This window comes from Aotus nancymaae, unplaced genomic scaffold (assembly GCF_030222135.1).
Source record: "Aotus nancymaae isolate 86718 unplaced genomic scaffold, 86718_ANA_hifiasm-v0.15.2.pri h1tg000062l, whole genome shotgun sequence".
In the NCBI taxonomy this organism is placed as follows: Eukaryota; Metazoa; Chordata; class Mammalia; order Primates; family Aotidae; genus Aotus; species Aotus nancymaae.
In genome coordinates this window covers 15670064-15687718 of record NW_026988476.1, presented here as the reverse complement: position 1 = coordinate 15687718, position 17655 = coordinate 15670064, and the positions used below count along the sequence as shown (strand labels likewise).

General features: G+C 37.3%; 1 pseudogene; it reads left to right on the top strand.

Annotated features, from left to right (window-relative positions):
- The first annotated feature begins 2123 nt into the window (after positions 1-2123).
- Positions 2124-3943, top strand: LOC105719924 (eukaryotic peptide chain release factor subunit 1-like; annotated as a pseudogene).
- The last annotated feature ends 13712 nt before the right edge of the window (positions 3944-17655 follow it).

Genomic DNA, 17655 nt, shown 5'->3' with positions numbered 1-17655 from the left:
CTACAGAAAATATTAGTATTTGTAATGTCACCTACTTCCAATAGCTTTTTTCTTTTATTACATTGCCATTCACTATAAAGTATATTCCAGCAATAAGCTCTAGGTCAGACATATATTGCTAGAGAAAGATGGTTATTTGTTTAAATTCCTCTTTCAATATGATTTGTTACCATAAATCCTAGGCATTCTTTTTTCTTCTTAAAAGAAAAAGCACAATTTAGGAAAGAAGAATTTGCCACTATTACATCAGAGGCCAGAAAGTCTCTACAAAAGTAAATAAAGGGTTTAAACAAATTTCAAGTTATCTAAATTCCAGTGTATTCAAGACAAAGTGGATTTAAGGAGCTTGAATTCTCCTGAAAGTTGACTCAATTCTTTAATCACATTCAAATTGTATGGGGGCAATATATTGGAAGTATGTACACTTAAGCCTTGAGAAATTCAACATGTCAGTCTGGGGGTTATGAGGTCATTTTCTGAAAACAGAGATGTAATCACCTCATTCTCATAGAGTCTTCATTCCCAGCATGACTCACTTCAGAACCACTCATCAGCCACCGATCAGCTCTGCAGATTGGCCTGATGTTCAGGATCATCACAGATGTCTCTCTGATCAGCATTAATGAGACATTTGCCTCTGCCAGACTTCAAGAATCCAGCCTTCATGATTTAGTGCTGAAATAATTTGCTACCATAGAGAGCCTTGGGAATCAAAGGGGAAAAACTGATTAAGAAATTCTATTTAAAATTCATTACAGAAATTATATGATTTGTAAAAAATTAACCCAGTTAAACATTTTCTTTGATTTTTTTTCTCAGGGCAAGATACCATGGCCTAGCTCAATTCTTCTTAGCTCAATTCTTCTGTATACTCTTATAATAAATCAATACTGACCATTTATTGTAAAAAAAAAAAATGTTAACTGCATCTTAAGGTATAAATAATATACAATAAAATATTAAATATATTTATTTTAAGTCAAATTGCAATCTGCAATGTTATTGGTTTTTCTCTTTACCTAACTTCTTGCTAGGCAGTCTGATGATTTCTTGACAGTACCACCCTCAGCATCAGTCATAACTATTGAAGTGGCTTACATGAGTGAGGGAAAACATCGCTTAAAGATGACATGGTCATATCATTGACCTTGAGCTTCTCCTGAAGAAAATGAATTGGCTTACTAAAGCTGTCAAGCAGAAAGCAGAAACCATCATTTTCTAAATGTTTTCAAGGTAAAAATCCTCAGGGACAATCTTCTATCAGTGTCTCAGGCTTGATTAACTGTCTTAATTCACTATGATTAATGGCTTTTAAAACTCTGAGGCACCAACTTTCTTTATTTCTTGTATTATGTGAACCTTGTAAGTAGGATGTTCTTCAAATGAACATTCTAACCTACTCACAAACCACATCAACAACTGTAACAGATAATTATGCATTATGTCACTCAGTTAGTATGAAAGACATTTTCAGGTAAGGCCTTCCTTTCATTTAAATAGAGATGTCAGTTTCTTACCCCAACATACATATCCCTTCACACAGGCAATTTATCTTTCATCAACACATGACACTGTATTCTTCCTGTTTCCACAAATGATTATGTCACTTAGAAAACCTACTAATGATTCTTTTTTGTCAAATAAAGATTTCAGCCATAGTATTTAAAAATTACTTTGCTTTTTAATAGCTAGTGAATAGAAAATATTAAATAGAAGAGACAAATGTGAATGCTTATAGAATATCAAAGCTCTGCATATTCTTAAAGCTAATAAAGTTCAAGTTCCAACATTCTATGTAAATTATATAAAATTCAGTGAACCGCTATTATCTACAGTGAATAGGACAAAGGTTTCCATCTTCAATAAAAAGTAGGATCAATTACAAACTTTGGCCACAAAAATTGTGAAACTGGCACAAAAGTTTTATTGCAAATACTGGCTGAGCGTGGTGTCTCATGCCTGTTATCCCAGCACTTTGGGAGGCCGAGGTGGGCGGATCGCCTGAGGTCAGGAGCTTGAGACCAGCCTGGCCAACATGGTAAAGCCCCCTCTCCAATAAAAATACAACAGGCCGCGGAGCTGCCGCCAGGGAGAAGCAGCCGCTGCCGCCCAGGACTGGGCCCTTAGGGAGGAGGAGGCGAGAAGATGGCGGATGACCCCAGTGCTGCCGACAGGAGCGTGGAGATCTGGAAGATCAAGAAGCTCATTAAGAGCTTGGAGGCAGCCCACGGCAATGGCACCAGCATGATATCCTTGATCATTCCTCCCAAAGACCAGATTTCACGAGTGGCAAAAATGTTAGCAGATGAGTTTGGAACTGCATCTAACATTAAGTCACGAGTAAACCGCCTTTCAGTCCTGGGAGCCGTTACATCTGTACAACAAAAACTCAAACTTTATAACAAAGTACCACCAAATGATCTGGTTGTTTACAGTGGAACAATTGTAACAGAAGAAGGAAAGGAAAAGGAAGTCAACATTGACTTTGAAGCTTTCAAACCAATTAATACATCATTGTATTTGTGTGACAACAAATTCCATACAGAGGCTCTTACAGACTACTTTCAGATGATAGCAAGTTTGGATTCATTGTAATAGATGGTAGTGGTGCACTTTTTTGTCACACTCCAAGGAAACACAAGAGAAGTCCTGCACAAATTCACTGTGGATCTCCCAAAGAAACACGGTAAAGGAGGTCAGTCAGCCTTGCGTTTTGCCCATTTAAGAATGGAAAAGCGACATAACTATATTCAGAAAGTAGCAGAAACTGCTGTGCAGCTGTTTATTTCTGGGGACAAAGTGAATGTGGCTGGTTTAGTTTTAGCTGGATCTGCTGACTTTAAAACTGAACTAAGCATCCTGGTCAACATGGTGAAACCCCGTCTCTACTAAAAATACAAAAAATTAGCTGGGCACGGTGGCGCGTGCCTGTAATCCCAGCTACTCAGCAGGCTGAGGCAGGAGAATTGCCTGAACCCAGGAGGCAGAGGTTGCGGTGAGCCGAGATCGCGCCATTGCACTCCTGCCTGGGTAACAAGAGCGAAACTCTGTCTCAAAAAAAAAAAAAAAAAAAAAAAAAAAACTGAACTTAGTCAATCTGATATGTTTGATCAAAGTTACAACCGAAAGTTTTAAAATTAGTTGATATATCCTATAGTGGTGAAAATAGATTCAACCAAGCTATTGAGTTATCTACTGAAGTCCTCTCCAACATGAAATTCCTTCAAGAGAAGAAATTAATAGGATGATACTTTGATGAAATCAGCCAGGACACGGGCAAGTACTGTTTTGGCATTGAAGATACACTAAAGGCTTTGGAAATGGGAGCTGTAGAAATTCTAATAGTCTATGAAAATCTGGATATAATGAGATATGTTCTTCATTGCCAAGGCACAGAAGAGGAGAAAATTCTCTAACTCCAGAGCAAGAAAAGGATAAATCTCATTTCACAGACAAAGAGACCAGACAGGAACATGAGCTTATTGAGAGCATGCCCCTGTTGGAATGGTTTGCTAACAACTATAAAAAATTTGGAGCTACGTTGGAAATTGTCACAGATAAATCACAAGAAGGGTCTCAGTTTGTGAAAGGCTTTGGTGGAATTGGAGGTATCTTGCAGTACCGAGTAGATTTCCAGGGAATAGAACACCAAGGAGGAGACGATGAATTTTTTGAACTTGATGACTACTAGGTAGTCGACATGGGTCCGGCAAAATGTGCCTCATCCTCCAGCATCCAACCCAAGGAGCATACCCATGGTGGAATACAAACAGATCCCTGCCTTACAATTGGAACATTTCCAGAACTTAATCCATGAGCATTGGATATTGAAAAGAAACCGAAACAAAACCAGACCCGACCCTACACTTTGGTTTGTCATGGTGTCAGCACAGCAGCCTACGACTAAGTTCCTAAATGCCACTTTGGACTAATTTAAAAAAGAATCCCAGTTTTTACTTTTACTCGATGGTGAAATTGGTTGCTCTTGTATTTTATGAAAAAAAAAAAATGATTTTTTTAACCTTCATACATAGAAGCAAAAATAACTGCTGTAAACCTTCAAAAGTTAATAGAAGTGAGATCATTAAAAAAAAATACAACAACAACAAAAAATTAGCCAGGAATGGTGGTGCATGCCTGTGGTCCCAGCTGCTCAAGAGACTGAGCCTGCAGAATCACTTGAACCCGGGAGGTGGAGGTTGCAGCGAGCCAAGATCACACCTCTACACTCTAGCTTGTGCAACAAAGCAAGACTCCGTCTCAAAAAAAAAAAGAAAGAAAGAAAGACATAGTCTTTCTCTGTGGGATGAAGGGAATGAGACTTTTAAAGCTTTATTCAAACCCAAGTATGGTCTTCAGAACAGATGCCAAAGATAACTGCACTGTTAGGGACTACTTGGGCTTCCACATTAGTCTCCTTTAGCCTAGAAGCCAATTTATTTTAAGTCCACAAGCACTCAGAAAAGCAGATATACCTCATCCTTCCAGGTTCTCCTTAGGTGTGTCAGCAAATACACTACTCAAACTCTAGGACTTCCTTATTTCTCCCAGGCTTTAGGACAAAGTCATAACAACCTGAAAAGCAATGAGAATTAGTCAGGTTCCAAAACATCACCCCATTGACACTACTACCTTGAAGGATTTGTACCAAAAGCATACACCAACTTTAAAGAGAAAGGGGCATAGCTCACCTAGGCTGAAGTTGATGTGATGTATTTATCAGATGATTATATGAAGCTTTTAGAAGTTAGTTAATAAGAGTGAAAAACAAAGACGGGGAAATTTTACAAGGAAATAAGACCCTCATCCCACCAATCTCATTCCTTTCACAAACTTGTATAACTTCAGCTAGTGAAACAGTAATAAATTATAATTCTTAAGAATCAAATAATTTAAATAGAAATTGCCTCTTCTCTAAAGTTTATATATTTCTTTTTAGATGCAGAATTCATCATTTGAGTTATTTTTTCTTCTTCCAGAGGAAAATAATGAGTTCAATTTTACATGGTTGGTATGTGTTTATGATAGCTTTAAAAAGGATACCACAGGAGGCCTTTATTCATGGAAAATAAAACTGTTTCAGAGAATACACTGGATGGCTATTAAATTTTTATCTAAATTTTTTTCTATATCAAGCTTACCTGATGTAGCTCACTATATCTTCGTAACATAAAACTTCTTTAATGTCAATTTTTAAAAGACACAAATTAATTTACAGGGGAAAGAAATGAATACAGAGACATATTATTTTTAGGGTATTGATAGGTGTCATTAATCACTCTAAGGTTAGAATAGTACAGCCCCCAGTAAAATTCTACAACATTTTCTCTAGCATAAGATCTGTGACAGATGAAAAAAATCCAACCTATTTCTTTTCTTGTTAATAAAATGTAGAACTTACACCTCTGAAGAGTTTCACAGCTAAATCTCTAGCAACTGACTTTCTATACTGTACACAAAAGGAAAATGTACAGAGGCAGATGACCTTAAGATGTTTGTTTACTAGATTTTCTCACTCTTATGTACAATTTTGAAAGAAGTGAAAAACCCATGCTAAATAAATTTATCACTCCCTTTGCACAAAATCTATATAACGCAATAGTTTATGTTAATACAATAATATAATTCCCACAAAACACAAGATATAAGGGACAAACATCATTAAGAGGGCTGATCTGAAGTGCCCAACATTGATCTCCACAAAGAAGGACCAAAACAACAAATAGATAACTGTACTTTGGGTAGAGTGTCTAAGGGAGAACACTGCAATTCAGCAAGGAAATGACAAATATCCTCTGAGACAAGGAGACTCTGGATAGCAGTATAGAAAGGGAAACAAAGCACCCAGCTGGGATTGTCCCATAGACAAGGGGAATTTCTCATTATGGGGAAAAGCTAAGTGAGAGATCCCCAGCAATACCTATAACCACCATGAATACCTGCAATCCTAGCTACAGAAGGTCCTATGTCAGTTTAGGGAGCTGCATGGACCGAAACTTCTACAGCACAGGGCCATTTTGAGAAAGGAGCCACTGGAGAAGTGCAACCTGCCCTGGGACTCAATTTTACCACTTTTATTCAACACAACACTGAAAGTCCAGGCAAGAGCAATTAGATGAGAGAAGGATAGAAAGGAAGGGCATTCAAATTGGAAAGAAAGAAGTCAAATTAGCCTTGCTTACAAATGACATAATCTTCTTTCAATTTTTTTATTTTAATTTTTATGAATACATAGTAGGTCTACATATTTACTTGACAAGTATTTGCTGAATACTATGTGCCAGGCACTGCTCAAGAAACTAGAGATACAGTAATCAACTAGACACATTATGTAGGCTTTCCAGTTCCTGCATTTCATTTCTTTCAAAGGGCCTTGCCATGCCCAGAAACCCAGTCTATTCTAATTCTACAACCCCATATTTTTTTCCACCTTGTTCCCATTTTCCCTTGTATCCAACACATACCTTATCTATCATCTAGTCCTTGACTTTAATAATTTTTATCATTAATGCACAGATATATAATACATACATTCATACATATATATGAATATATATTATATAATATAAATAATATATATAAACTCATATGGGAATTTTCTTAACTACTTTGTAATTTCCCTGAGGGGTGACATATTTCTATCTTACATCTCTAGCATACAGTAGGAACATACAAATATTTAAGTAGTATATCTATGAGAATACCACTGGACAGGGACTATCTATTCATGCATAAATGGAATAAAGGAAAGAGATCAACTTAACTCCTCATTGTAATATAAAAATTCCTGTTGAATACTGGCATCATTGTAAGTGCTTTACACATATTTAATCCTCAAAAAAATTCTATGAAGAAGGTACTATTATTATCCCCATTTTTTATATAATAAAATTGAGGCAGAGAGAAATTAAATGCCTCTTCAATGCCAGGGAATGGTGGTGTCAGATACAGGCAAATTTTATTTAACCATTCTTATCTACTTTATCATACTGTTTGTCATGATTCTGAGTCTCTATAGAGATTTAGACTTCTGACATTATTAAATGCCTCTGCCTGACAACTTTCATAAGTGTCTTCATACTAATGTCATAGTGAAAGCTCTGTCAATAAAAAGAAAAAGCCCTAATAAATTCATGATTTAGACTTCTGTTAACATGGGGTGACTTTATAGTTTTTCATCCAAATCAAGACACTTTTGGGATTAAAGGGGGGTGCTGTATTTGTTATATATTGCTTTATAACCAATTATCCCTAAATTTAGCAGCTTAAAACAATACATACACCTCATCTCACATACTTTCTCAGAGACATGAACTTGGGAGGGGCTTAGCTCTTAGTTCTGTTTCAGGGTCTCTCATGAATCTGCAGTCAAGATACAGGCCCATACCCTAGCCATCTGAAGGCTTAACCGGGCTGGAGGATATGCTTCCAAGCTGGCTCACATGTCTGCTAGCAGAAGGCGTCAGTACCTCACCATAAGGCTGCTCTTGGCAAGGCATCAAGCTTCCCCTAGAGTGAATGATGACAGAGAGACAGAAAGGAAAGAGAAAGAGAGTGCAAGAGCAAGATGGAACCACAGTGTTTTTATCGTCTAATCTCGGAAGGGTTATACTCTCACTTTTGCCTTATTCTATGGTTAAATAGACCAACTGTGATATAGTGTGGCAAGGGATTACATACATTGTGAATGCTGGGAGGTGGAATCATGAGGCACCATCTTGGAGGCTGGCTACCACAGGTGTTATTAATAATTATACCAGGACAGTGAAGACAGTCCCTATGCCTTGATTTATATTTAGCATATCAGGAAGTCATTTTCTACCTCTGAAAGTATTTAATTCTATAGCTAAGCCCCTAGAAATCCATGATATGAATAACTGCCATGACTCTGTCCTACTCACTCCCACCAAATCACTCTATGACATTGCTGTGGAGGACAACAGCAGTCAACAAGTAGTAGCTTCTCAACTGGCTCTCTTTTCTTCCACAGCAAATACTAGACTGTTGCTTCTCTCTGTCCCTCATAATTACACCCAGGCCCTGAAACATCCACAGCAATCTGGGAGGTTCGTGAATGATAAACACTTTAAAACCCTGAAAAACATTGACAATTTTAAAACTTCAGTCCTTTATGATTTAAATCAATCTCAGTAAGATGACACTTGGAATTAGAATCATGATATTTTCTGTGACAGGTCAATGCACTGGCAGAGAAAAGCACTAAAACCTAAAAAGGATTTGCTCATAATTATTGGTACTCTCAACTCCGGGCATTTTGCCCTCAACAGCTAACTTGACCACGTGCCATCTTAATCACTTCCAAGTGAACTTGGCCATGGTGTAAAGCCAACAGCCAACTCCAACTCACCTTCTCAGTCTGTAAGAACAAGAACTAAAGCAAAGGCAACATATCTGGATTAAAAGGTTTGGTTATTAGGGGTAATTGATTCTCTTTTGTTCTGAATATACTAGATATTAAGCATATCTAACTATACCCTGATATCAGATAAAAAAGAATAATAATAGTGCATGGTAATATATTATTATTTATAAGAATCAAGTTGAGTAAACCAATTAAGTCAGAAAAACAATCCTTCATTTCTAATAATCATTAAAGTAAAGGCAACAACCATAAAGAATCACAGACATTGGAATTATAAGTAGAAATTCTGAAACTATTTGTTTTTACTCTGTGCGTATTATAAGGCCACCTGCTCAGAGGAAAGTTCATTAAAATTGGAGAATATAGTGACTGTCTCAAATAGGGCAGTAGCTATTATCATATTACAGTCAGAGTGGTAATCTGAAAGTCAAGCTTAAAACCTGAGAGTCCATGCATGATTCAGTGCTATTGATATGTTAATGTATTGGAGAGAGAGCCTGGGGGAGAGGGAAAACAAAAAAGAGAGAGTCAGAACAAACAGACTATACCTCCTTTCTCTTAATTGTATGTTCAACCTCTTGACCAGAGAAGTCAGGAACTGACTTGCGAAGATTGAAAACAACTGTAAACTTCCCATGAAAGTCAAACAAGAAACAATGAACCCAGAGAAACAGAGATAAAGCATTTCATCTATGTCTATCATGATTCATTACTTATATTTACTCAATTTCCAGAACTATCTTGACAAGCCTTGTTAAGAAGGATAAAGGAAAGTAACTGCATGACCAGGGTATATTAAATTGCTTTCCTTCTTCATCCTTTCAGTTGTGCTGGGGAAACAAGTTAGTTGCTATTTTCTAGGATTTTTTCCCCCTGTTGATAATATATCTTCCCATCATTTGTAAGCCCGGATCCTTTTTCTCATTTCAGTTTTAAAACAAACCTCCTGCCAGTTGAAGCTGACTTTGCCTTGCTAAAGGCTGGGTAATTCCTCTAGGCAGTAGAATACCTCATCTGTTACTTGAATGTTGTTTTCCTTAGTGGAGTCCTGTCAAATAATTTTTTTTCTTGCTTATCTATTTCCCTACAGTTCAGGGACCACTATTGATTTACCATAAGTTAAGTCAATTTACTCCTAAATTTTTCTAGCTGTGATTTGGGAATATTCATTCAAGTGCACAGAACACCCACTATAAATCACATTTACATGTGTCTTTAATCTTAAACCTTTAAGCATCTGCTAGAATTATTCTTGCTTCTCTCTTGTTTTTGCAACATGCACACAAAACATTATTTAATGCAGAAGAAAATTTCAAATCTTGTCTTCATTTAGAAGAGGTCACAGAATAGATGTTTCCATGCAAGAAAAATGTTTTATGTGTTTATAAAATGCATCCAAGAGTCATCAATTCTATTTGAAAGAAACTGCAAACTGACCTTTTTCCTTAGTTTGTGTTTTCCAGACAAATGGAAAGAGTTACTCTTCCAGGCTTGTTCTAAATTGCCCAGTTTTTCTGTCTAGATTTCCTGGAATGTATAGTAATATAGCTTGTCTTGAAACTAAATTTCTGATTATGTACACAAACCCATAAAATTAGTTGCTGTCCATCAAACATAGTCCATGTCATTCTTTACTACTGGTTATCACAAGCTACACAGAAATGACACCCAGGAATAGGAACACAAATATGGTGGTTTCTGCTTTCGCATTTCCTTCCCAGTTGTTCATTACAACCATTGTATTCATATGATAAATATGTATGAAGTACCTAGTATGTGCTAAACACTAAAAAAAAGAAGAGACACAGTCCTATCTTTCCAGGCTAATATAATTTCTGAAATATTTGGTTTATTTTATTTTGAATCTCAACCCAGTATTTTCAAACTCTCATAGCTGGATTATACCTTTTTAAAAAAAATTTAATATTACTTTATATACACAAGAAATACAAGCTGAAAGTCTCTGTTAAAAGGAGGCTCAGTGGAGAACAGCAACCTGTACCCCTGACAGCCTCCAAAACAGCCAATGAGGTACTGCTGAGAACTCTGGGACATCACAGATCACCTTTCAAACCACAGATGTAGCCAACCCCCTTATTTTTTAGGTAAGTAAACCATAAGTTAGAGGTTCTGTATGACTTGCCCAGAGTCATCAACCAGCCAGAGTCATGTTCAGAACTATCCACATTTCCTGACACTTAAGTTCTGGGTTTTTTCCAGGGATCCTAAACTATCACTTATTTTGAGTAATCTTGTTTCTTTGTCAGAAAGATTTCTGCTTGTAAATATTTACTTTTTAGAGCCTTATGAATTCTTAAGATATAGTTCATTGTATCTCAGAAGCAAAACAGAAAATGCATCCTGGCCAGGTGCGGTGGTTCACGCCTGTAATCACAACACTTCAGAAGACAGAGGCAGGCAGATTGCTTGAGCCCAGGAGTCCAAGATCAGCCGGGGGAACATGGCAAAACTCTGTCTCTACTAAAAATATAAAAATTAGCCTGGCAGAGTCCCAGCTACTTGGGATGTTGAAGTCGTAGGATCGCTTGAGCCCAGGAGGTCGAGGCTGCAGTGAGCCTTGATGGCACCACTGCACTTCAGCCTGCGCAACAGAGCAAGACCTTGTCTCAAAAAAAGAAAAGAAAAGAAAAAGCCTCATGAATTGCTCATCTCTGATATTAGACCATAGGTTGATTTTTAACAGCCTTCTTTCTTCTATAAAGTAAATGGATGAGAAGAGGGTAGTTTGTCAGTCTCTCAAAATTCAGAGGAGTAACCACTGTAGCTCAGAGGAAAGAAAAGATTTGTTCACCTCCAAATCACTGAAAGAAATTCCTATTATGGATACCTCTCCTAGCAAATAGAAATCCTGCATAGCTCCAGTATAATAAATAATAAAATGGAAAGCATTGTTGCATGCCCAAGGCGCTGTGCTTCCCAGAGTATTTCTCTTCTGCTTCTTTGCCCTTTTGTACTATTGCCCCCAGATGCTTCTCCCATCCTCTTTCAATACTAGAGTGAAGCTGTTATGTCACACCCTTTGCCCCCAGTTGCCCATGTCATATGCCCTGCTGGTAATAATACATTCCCATTGTTGAGAATACAGTGGCATCAGGAACACAGTGGCCTGCCATTACATCATTGCTCATTATTGATCACTGCTATGCATATATCTAAACTATTCTAAAAACTAATTTAAGCTGCCTTCATCTCTAGCTCTTAATCACAACAAAACATTCTTTTTTACCTCATCAATTAGTATATATTCATAGCCAGGAGTCTAGTACTTTTTTAAAAAGTTAATTCCAATCCTTTATTTAAAATAAAAACATTAACTGTTACCCCATACTATGCTGGTAAAACATTAAACTCAAGCTCTTGAGTGCACTGCTTTTATACTGCAGGTATTGAAATGTGACCCGTGCCATTATTGACTGATTAAAAGGGAAATTTTATGGCATCCCAGTATGTCATCTGCTTTTAAAGATTTTTTTTTTTTAATGATGAGTGAAGAATAATGAATTACAAAGGCAGTTCAAGTTATCAAAAGGTGCTTAATTTAAAAAGCATTTCCTGTAGTCATGGTTTAGGATGTTGATGCACATAGCTAAATTAGTTTACAACTCACCTTCATTAAATTCCTTAATTACTCAATTATTACCATGTATACTGTTTAAAAAGCAAAATGACTCCAGGATAATTGCTTCCATTTTTGTTTTTAATACACACTCAATTCCTTGGAACTACAGATCATGTATGTCAACAGATTTCTTCAATAAAGAGCGAGCTTAATGTTAGATAGTATAGGGGCAAAAAGGTCTAATACCTTTTCCTCACTCATCTCAGGGTCCAAGGCTGACACCCTTATAAGGAAAGACAGATTAACCAGAGAAGAGGGCTTGGTGTGGTGGCTCACCCCTGTACTCCCAGAGCTTTGGGAGATCAAGGATTGCTTAAGCCCAGGAGTTCAACACTAACTTGGGCAACATAGTGAGACCCTGACTCTAAAAAATTTTAAAAATTAGCCAGGCACAGAGTGGTGTGCCTGTAGTCCCAGCTATTCAAAAAGCTGAGGCAGGAAGATTGCTTGAACCTGGGAGGCTAAGCCTGCAGTGAGCTGTGACTGTGATACAGCACTCCAGTCTGGGTAACAGAGTGAGACCCTGCCTCAAAAACAATAATAATAATAATAATTTTTTAAAGAGAAAATCATAAATTTATCTAATTAAAGTTCTACATGACACAAGAACCTTCAGAAATGAAGACCCAAAGACCCAAGGAAAACTATATTTCTGTGCTTGTATTCAATGAAGAATGAACAGCCATGTAGAAATGTTACTGGACAAAAAACCAGTATGATGCAACTGTAATAAACTAGGAGAACTTTGCAAGGCAGATTTATTCAGATTCTTCTTGGCATCTTTGTGTAACATTACTTCCCCTAGATTATGGGGCGGGACCCCTCTGGAATGAAGGTCTTCAAGGGAGAAAGGACAAGGTCAGAGAGTGACCATTCTAGGTTTTATGGCTTGCTTTGGAAAATAGAAGTTCAAGTGTCTGTAACACACCTCAGAAAAGAGGAATTTAGCTTCCCATGTCTCATTTAGGGGGAGTAAAAAGGACATGAGACAAGAGGGCAAGAGAAGTTCAGAGTCTCTGTTTCTGAGCCTCTTCCAATCTCCTTCAGTTCAAAATACTCGGTATACCAAAATGCCATGCTTTGGGGCACTGTGTTCTGAGTCCAGACAATGTATTTTGGAAATTTTCCCCAAATATTCAGAAGTCATGTATTTTAAAACTCTATGATTTATTATTTCATTGTACAATTGTCTGATGTAAGATATAGCCTGTTAGTTTTCATATTTGTATAAAATACATGATACCTTTCTATTATAAATGTGCCCACTATATTAATGATTAATAACAGCACATTTAATTTTCATGGTTTTATAGAAAACAAAGCAGAAATTTGCTACCCCTACTGGTTTAACCTCATATATGTGTAAATCAGGTCTCTCTAGATGTTTTGAATGCAAAAAAAGAAGATATGTAATGTTTTAAGTAAAATAATATTAAAACAGACCCAATCTGGCTGGGTGCAGTGACTCACACCTGCAATCCCAACATTTTGGGAGGTATTGGCAAGAGGATCATTTGAGCCCAGTAGTTCAAGACCAACCCTGGCAACATAGGGAGGCCCTGTTTCTACAAAAAGTAAAAGTAAAAAAAAAATTAGTCAGTAAAAAAACAAATTTACCATTTTTTTTCATGGTACATACCTGTAGTCCCAACTACTTGGGAGGCTGAGGTGGGAGGATCACTCAAGCATTCCTGGAAGGTTGAGGCTACAGTGAGCCATAATCATGTCACTGCACTCCAGCCTGGGTGACAGAGCAAGATTTCATCTAAAAAACAAATGAAAATGAAAAAATAAAATAGACCCAATCTTACATTATATAGAGTAGGCTTACAATAAAGAAAGGAATACAGAGTCATTCAAATGCTTTGAAATAACATAGGACTCTGTTACATGCAAGGGTATGTTCTAAGACCTCGATGAATCCCAAATTGGTGACTATACAAAAGCATATATTCCCTTCATAAAATTCAGTGAGGTACAACTGAAAAATTGAGGTGATTACTTCAGACCCTTACTGATTCCATAAATAGAAGACTAGAGTCATTTGTAAAACTATTAAAATGAATTCTGCCTCTGCCTCTGAAATAAACTCACTATTACATTACATCATGTCATTACTATAGAAATGTAACACAAAATTAACTGAATTTCTACATTCTTACAGCTTAAATGAGGCCTTGCCCAGGGATGCATGACCAAGTGGTTGTGTGGGAGCTGAAATCCATTTGCCAGGCTAAGCACTGGGCACGGAACTCATCAGGCCAGCATCAGCCTAGTGGAAAGAGCTTTTAAAATTCTTACAAAAGCTCTGTAGGTCCAACTGATGACCCTACTTCTCCCACTAACTCTGGGCAAGCCAAAATTAAATGATAAATTACATAGTTAAAGCCCAAATTGTCTTTCCTGCTTTACTTGTTAGCATCACTGCTTAGAAGGAGACACCAAGTACCTGGAATCCCCCCTTCAAGGAAGGGGGTTGTTAACTAGCTTACTCCTGTGTAAGGATTCCAAGCAACCTAGGCAGATAGATGTTTGATTTGCCCAGCCTGTCCTTCCAACCTCCAAGGGAGGATGGGGAGATGAATTACTCTGTGAAGTCAGGTAACAGAGCTCACTGGCCTGCACTGAGGGTAGGGTGCAGAACTGGAACTGGGCCTGGTACATTCTCTGGGATGGACTTTCCCAAGAAGATAGATGTTAATTATAGTCTAGTTTATATATGATCCATTTGAAAAATTGGTGGGGGTCAGGGGAGATGGAGAAGGAAACCTTCTCAGGTCGCTGAGGAAACTTGCAGAGAGATGTTCAAATGATGAAACTGCAAGAAATTTCCTCGGGGCAAGGAAAGAAGAAAGGCTCAACTTCCAGACGTCCAAAACACGAAGTTCCTTTTGCAAGAGCTTTTTGCAAGGTCCATGGTGCTGGCCAGCAATATAAAAACTTGGAAGACAGAGAACAAGAAGTACTTCTGCAAGGCTTGGTAATGGTTAGAGCCAGGATAACTAAAGAATTAGAGCCTGTATAGAAAGCCTGAATGTAATGAAGCTGGGACAGATAATCCCTGTGCACTCTCAGCCCAAACTATTTTTGACAGCAGGAGTAAGAAAGCAACAGCTAACAGTGTTGGAAAAGGAAGTGTGCCAGACCTCAAGGAGAAACAGGGACGACAAAATGAGATGGGGCTTCCCTCCTCCTTCTGCCCAGAGGAGAAGGTGACTGTGAGCAATAGGGATGCTGGCATGACAGGGGCAGATCACTAGGTGAGGTCCCCAGGGGCTTCCAGTTATACCTGGCCACTGGCACAAGGTTGTTGAATCACTCTGCCGGGAATGGTAATGTCCCTTATATTTTTTCACTGGCCTTTTCTGAAAAGGAGGCTAAGCATAAATGAAGTTTCCAATTTAATGTTCTTATCAATTAGTAACTCTGTATTAAAATGCAGGCATCAAACTTTCTCCCTGAGTCTCTGTGATTGTACTGAAAACTAGTTTTTTAACATGAGTCCAGGGGTTTCAAAATTAGCTTCATGGGAAATACACATTTCCACTAATAAAATTAGCATAAATTTTTTTGAAATTTCTTCTAGAAGCACGACTGTGTGGTATATGTGGGTCCTGAATAGATGGACTAATTCGATGTTTCATCTAGGCGTATGTGGGAATGTGACAACCTCAACATTTAATCCTTTCGAGGATGGCATACATTCCCATCTACACTAAATCACAATGGTTGGTGATTTAGTGCTGTTGGTATAAATATTGTTTTAAATTATTAACATCTCTATTTCAGGGATAAATTGTTTTTACTTGGGACTGACTTGCAACCCACAAACAGAGATGTTGGGGGGGTATAATTTAACATATCCCTACAATGAGGGTTATCAAAATGTTTTTTCCAGAGGCTAGGACTTGGGAAGCATATTTTCTAATACTCTGTGTTATGTCATTTTAGAATGTCAGCATGAGGTCCTGGCTTCTGAGCACATCAACATCACCACTCTCGCCACTTCCACGGCCCCTTCTTTAATAAAGAGTGATTTGTAAAAAAATGAATAAAATTTTAAAATAAAGAGAGATTTGTTGAAGAGAATTACAAACACAAATTGGAAATTTTTTCTTCTTGGAACTCTTTAACATTAAAATCTTTTACTATAAACTAAAGAATGAAAGATCCAATAGAAGAAGGTAAAACTTTTTACTGATAAGATTCTTTTACCCTATGCTCCAAACTTAAGTTGAATAAAAATGCTGTTATATTAAACTCTTTTATGGATTTTCATCCTATGAATATTTTCTGCCTTTTTTTCACTGGGAAAGCATGAAATTGCCACAGAATATACAATTGGGGATATGACAGTTAAAATTAAATATATATATAATACACATATTATATATTTTGTTTAAAAAATAGATTTAAATAATGGAGTACAAATGGAAAACTGGGAAAAGATTTTAAAGAATCCTTGAAAGCCAGTGCTTGTCTTATTTTGCCTTTTATTATTATTTTTTGTTAAGTTTGCAAGGACTCTGTGAAACTGGCTAGTGAGAGACAATTCTCCATGGTCTCTAGAGTTTCTTGCAAGCTGGGGCATTGATCTGACTATCTTTTTAAGGATGCTTATATCATAAACATGTTCAGTGTAATAAAAAGATGTCCTCCTGGGGCAATAAGTTTGAGAAGATTTGCTTACAGTCCCTTGTAAAAAATTGGGGTTTCTAAACTCAGATTCCTCAACTCTGATGCAAAAGCACTGTGCAGCAACCACCCGGGCCCGTGTCCATATAACCACTGTAAGACGTGGGAAATGAAGGGGAACATGAAGCTCAGGCTGATACTTGTGCTCTGAGTAACAGCTGATCTGTGAGTAACAGGTCTTTTGTATCTGACTAAAGAATCTTGGGTCTTCTGACAATCTTTTTGAAACTGCACAGGCTAACCTGTGAATTTGCAAACAGGTGAAACCTTAGACCCTTCATGGTTCTTAATACAGAGTACATTGTAGTTTGAAGGTTCTCTTGTGTTCCCCTGGAGAAAAGATGGAATTTGTTTATTATTACTTCAGATAGTTTAGGCTTGAATGCTGCTGACAAGATGTCTTTGGAATCATTTCCAGGATGCTGGAGCCAAGATTCAAAAATGAAGAAATAAAAGGAAATTTAGACTTTAAAGCTTAAAGAGTAATATTGGGTTGGAGAGCCAAGAATATAACATATACTAAAATTAGCTGACAAAAAAGTAGTAGCTTATGGAAGGAGGGAAATAAATAATAAATTCTTGAACTTAGAAAAATCTGAGATAAATTAGACTCATTAATCTCCAGCATACTTGTGACCTTTTTTCTTTTGAATCTCAATCTTTTCCTAACCTCCATAGGCCCTGGTTTCTCTCTGTAACCTGACGTTCCTTCTAGGCTTGCTCTCACACCTGGATGCTTTGAAACTGTCAACTGCCAGCAAGAACTTAAGATGTCACAGGGTCAGTACACTCCTTTTGCCAGTTTCTTTTATGTGGATTGCACTTGTTTTGATAAGACCTTGATGTCTGGGTTACCTCAGAAAAACCATAGAATGTAACAGCTAAAAAAGAGACAGAGAGAAAGAGACAGAAAGAGAACTCATCAATTCTATATCCC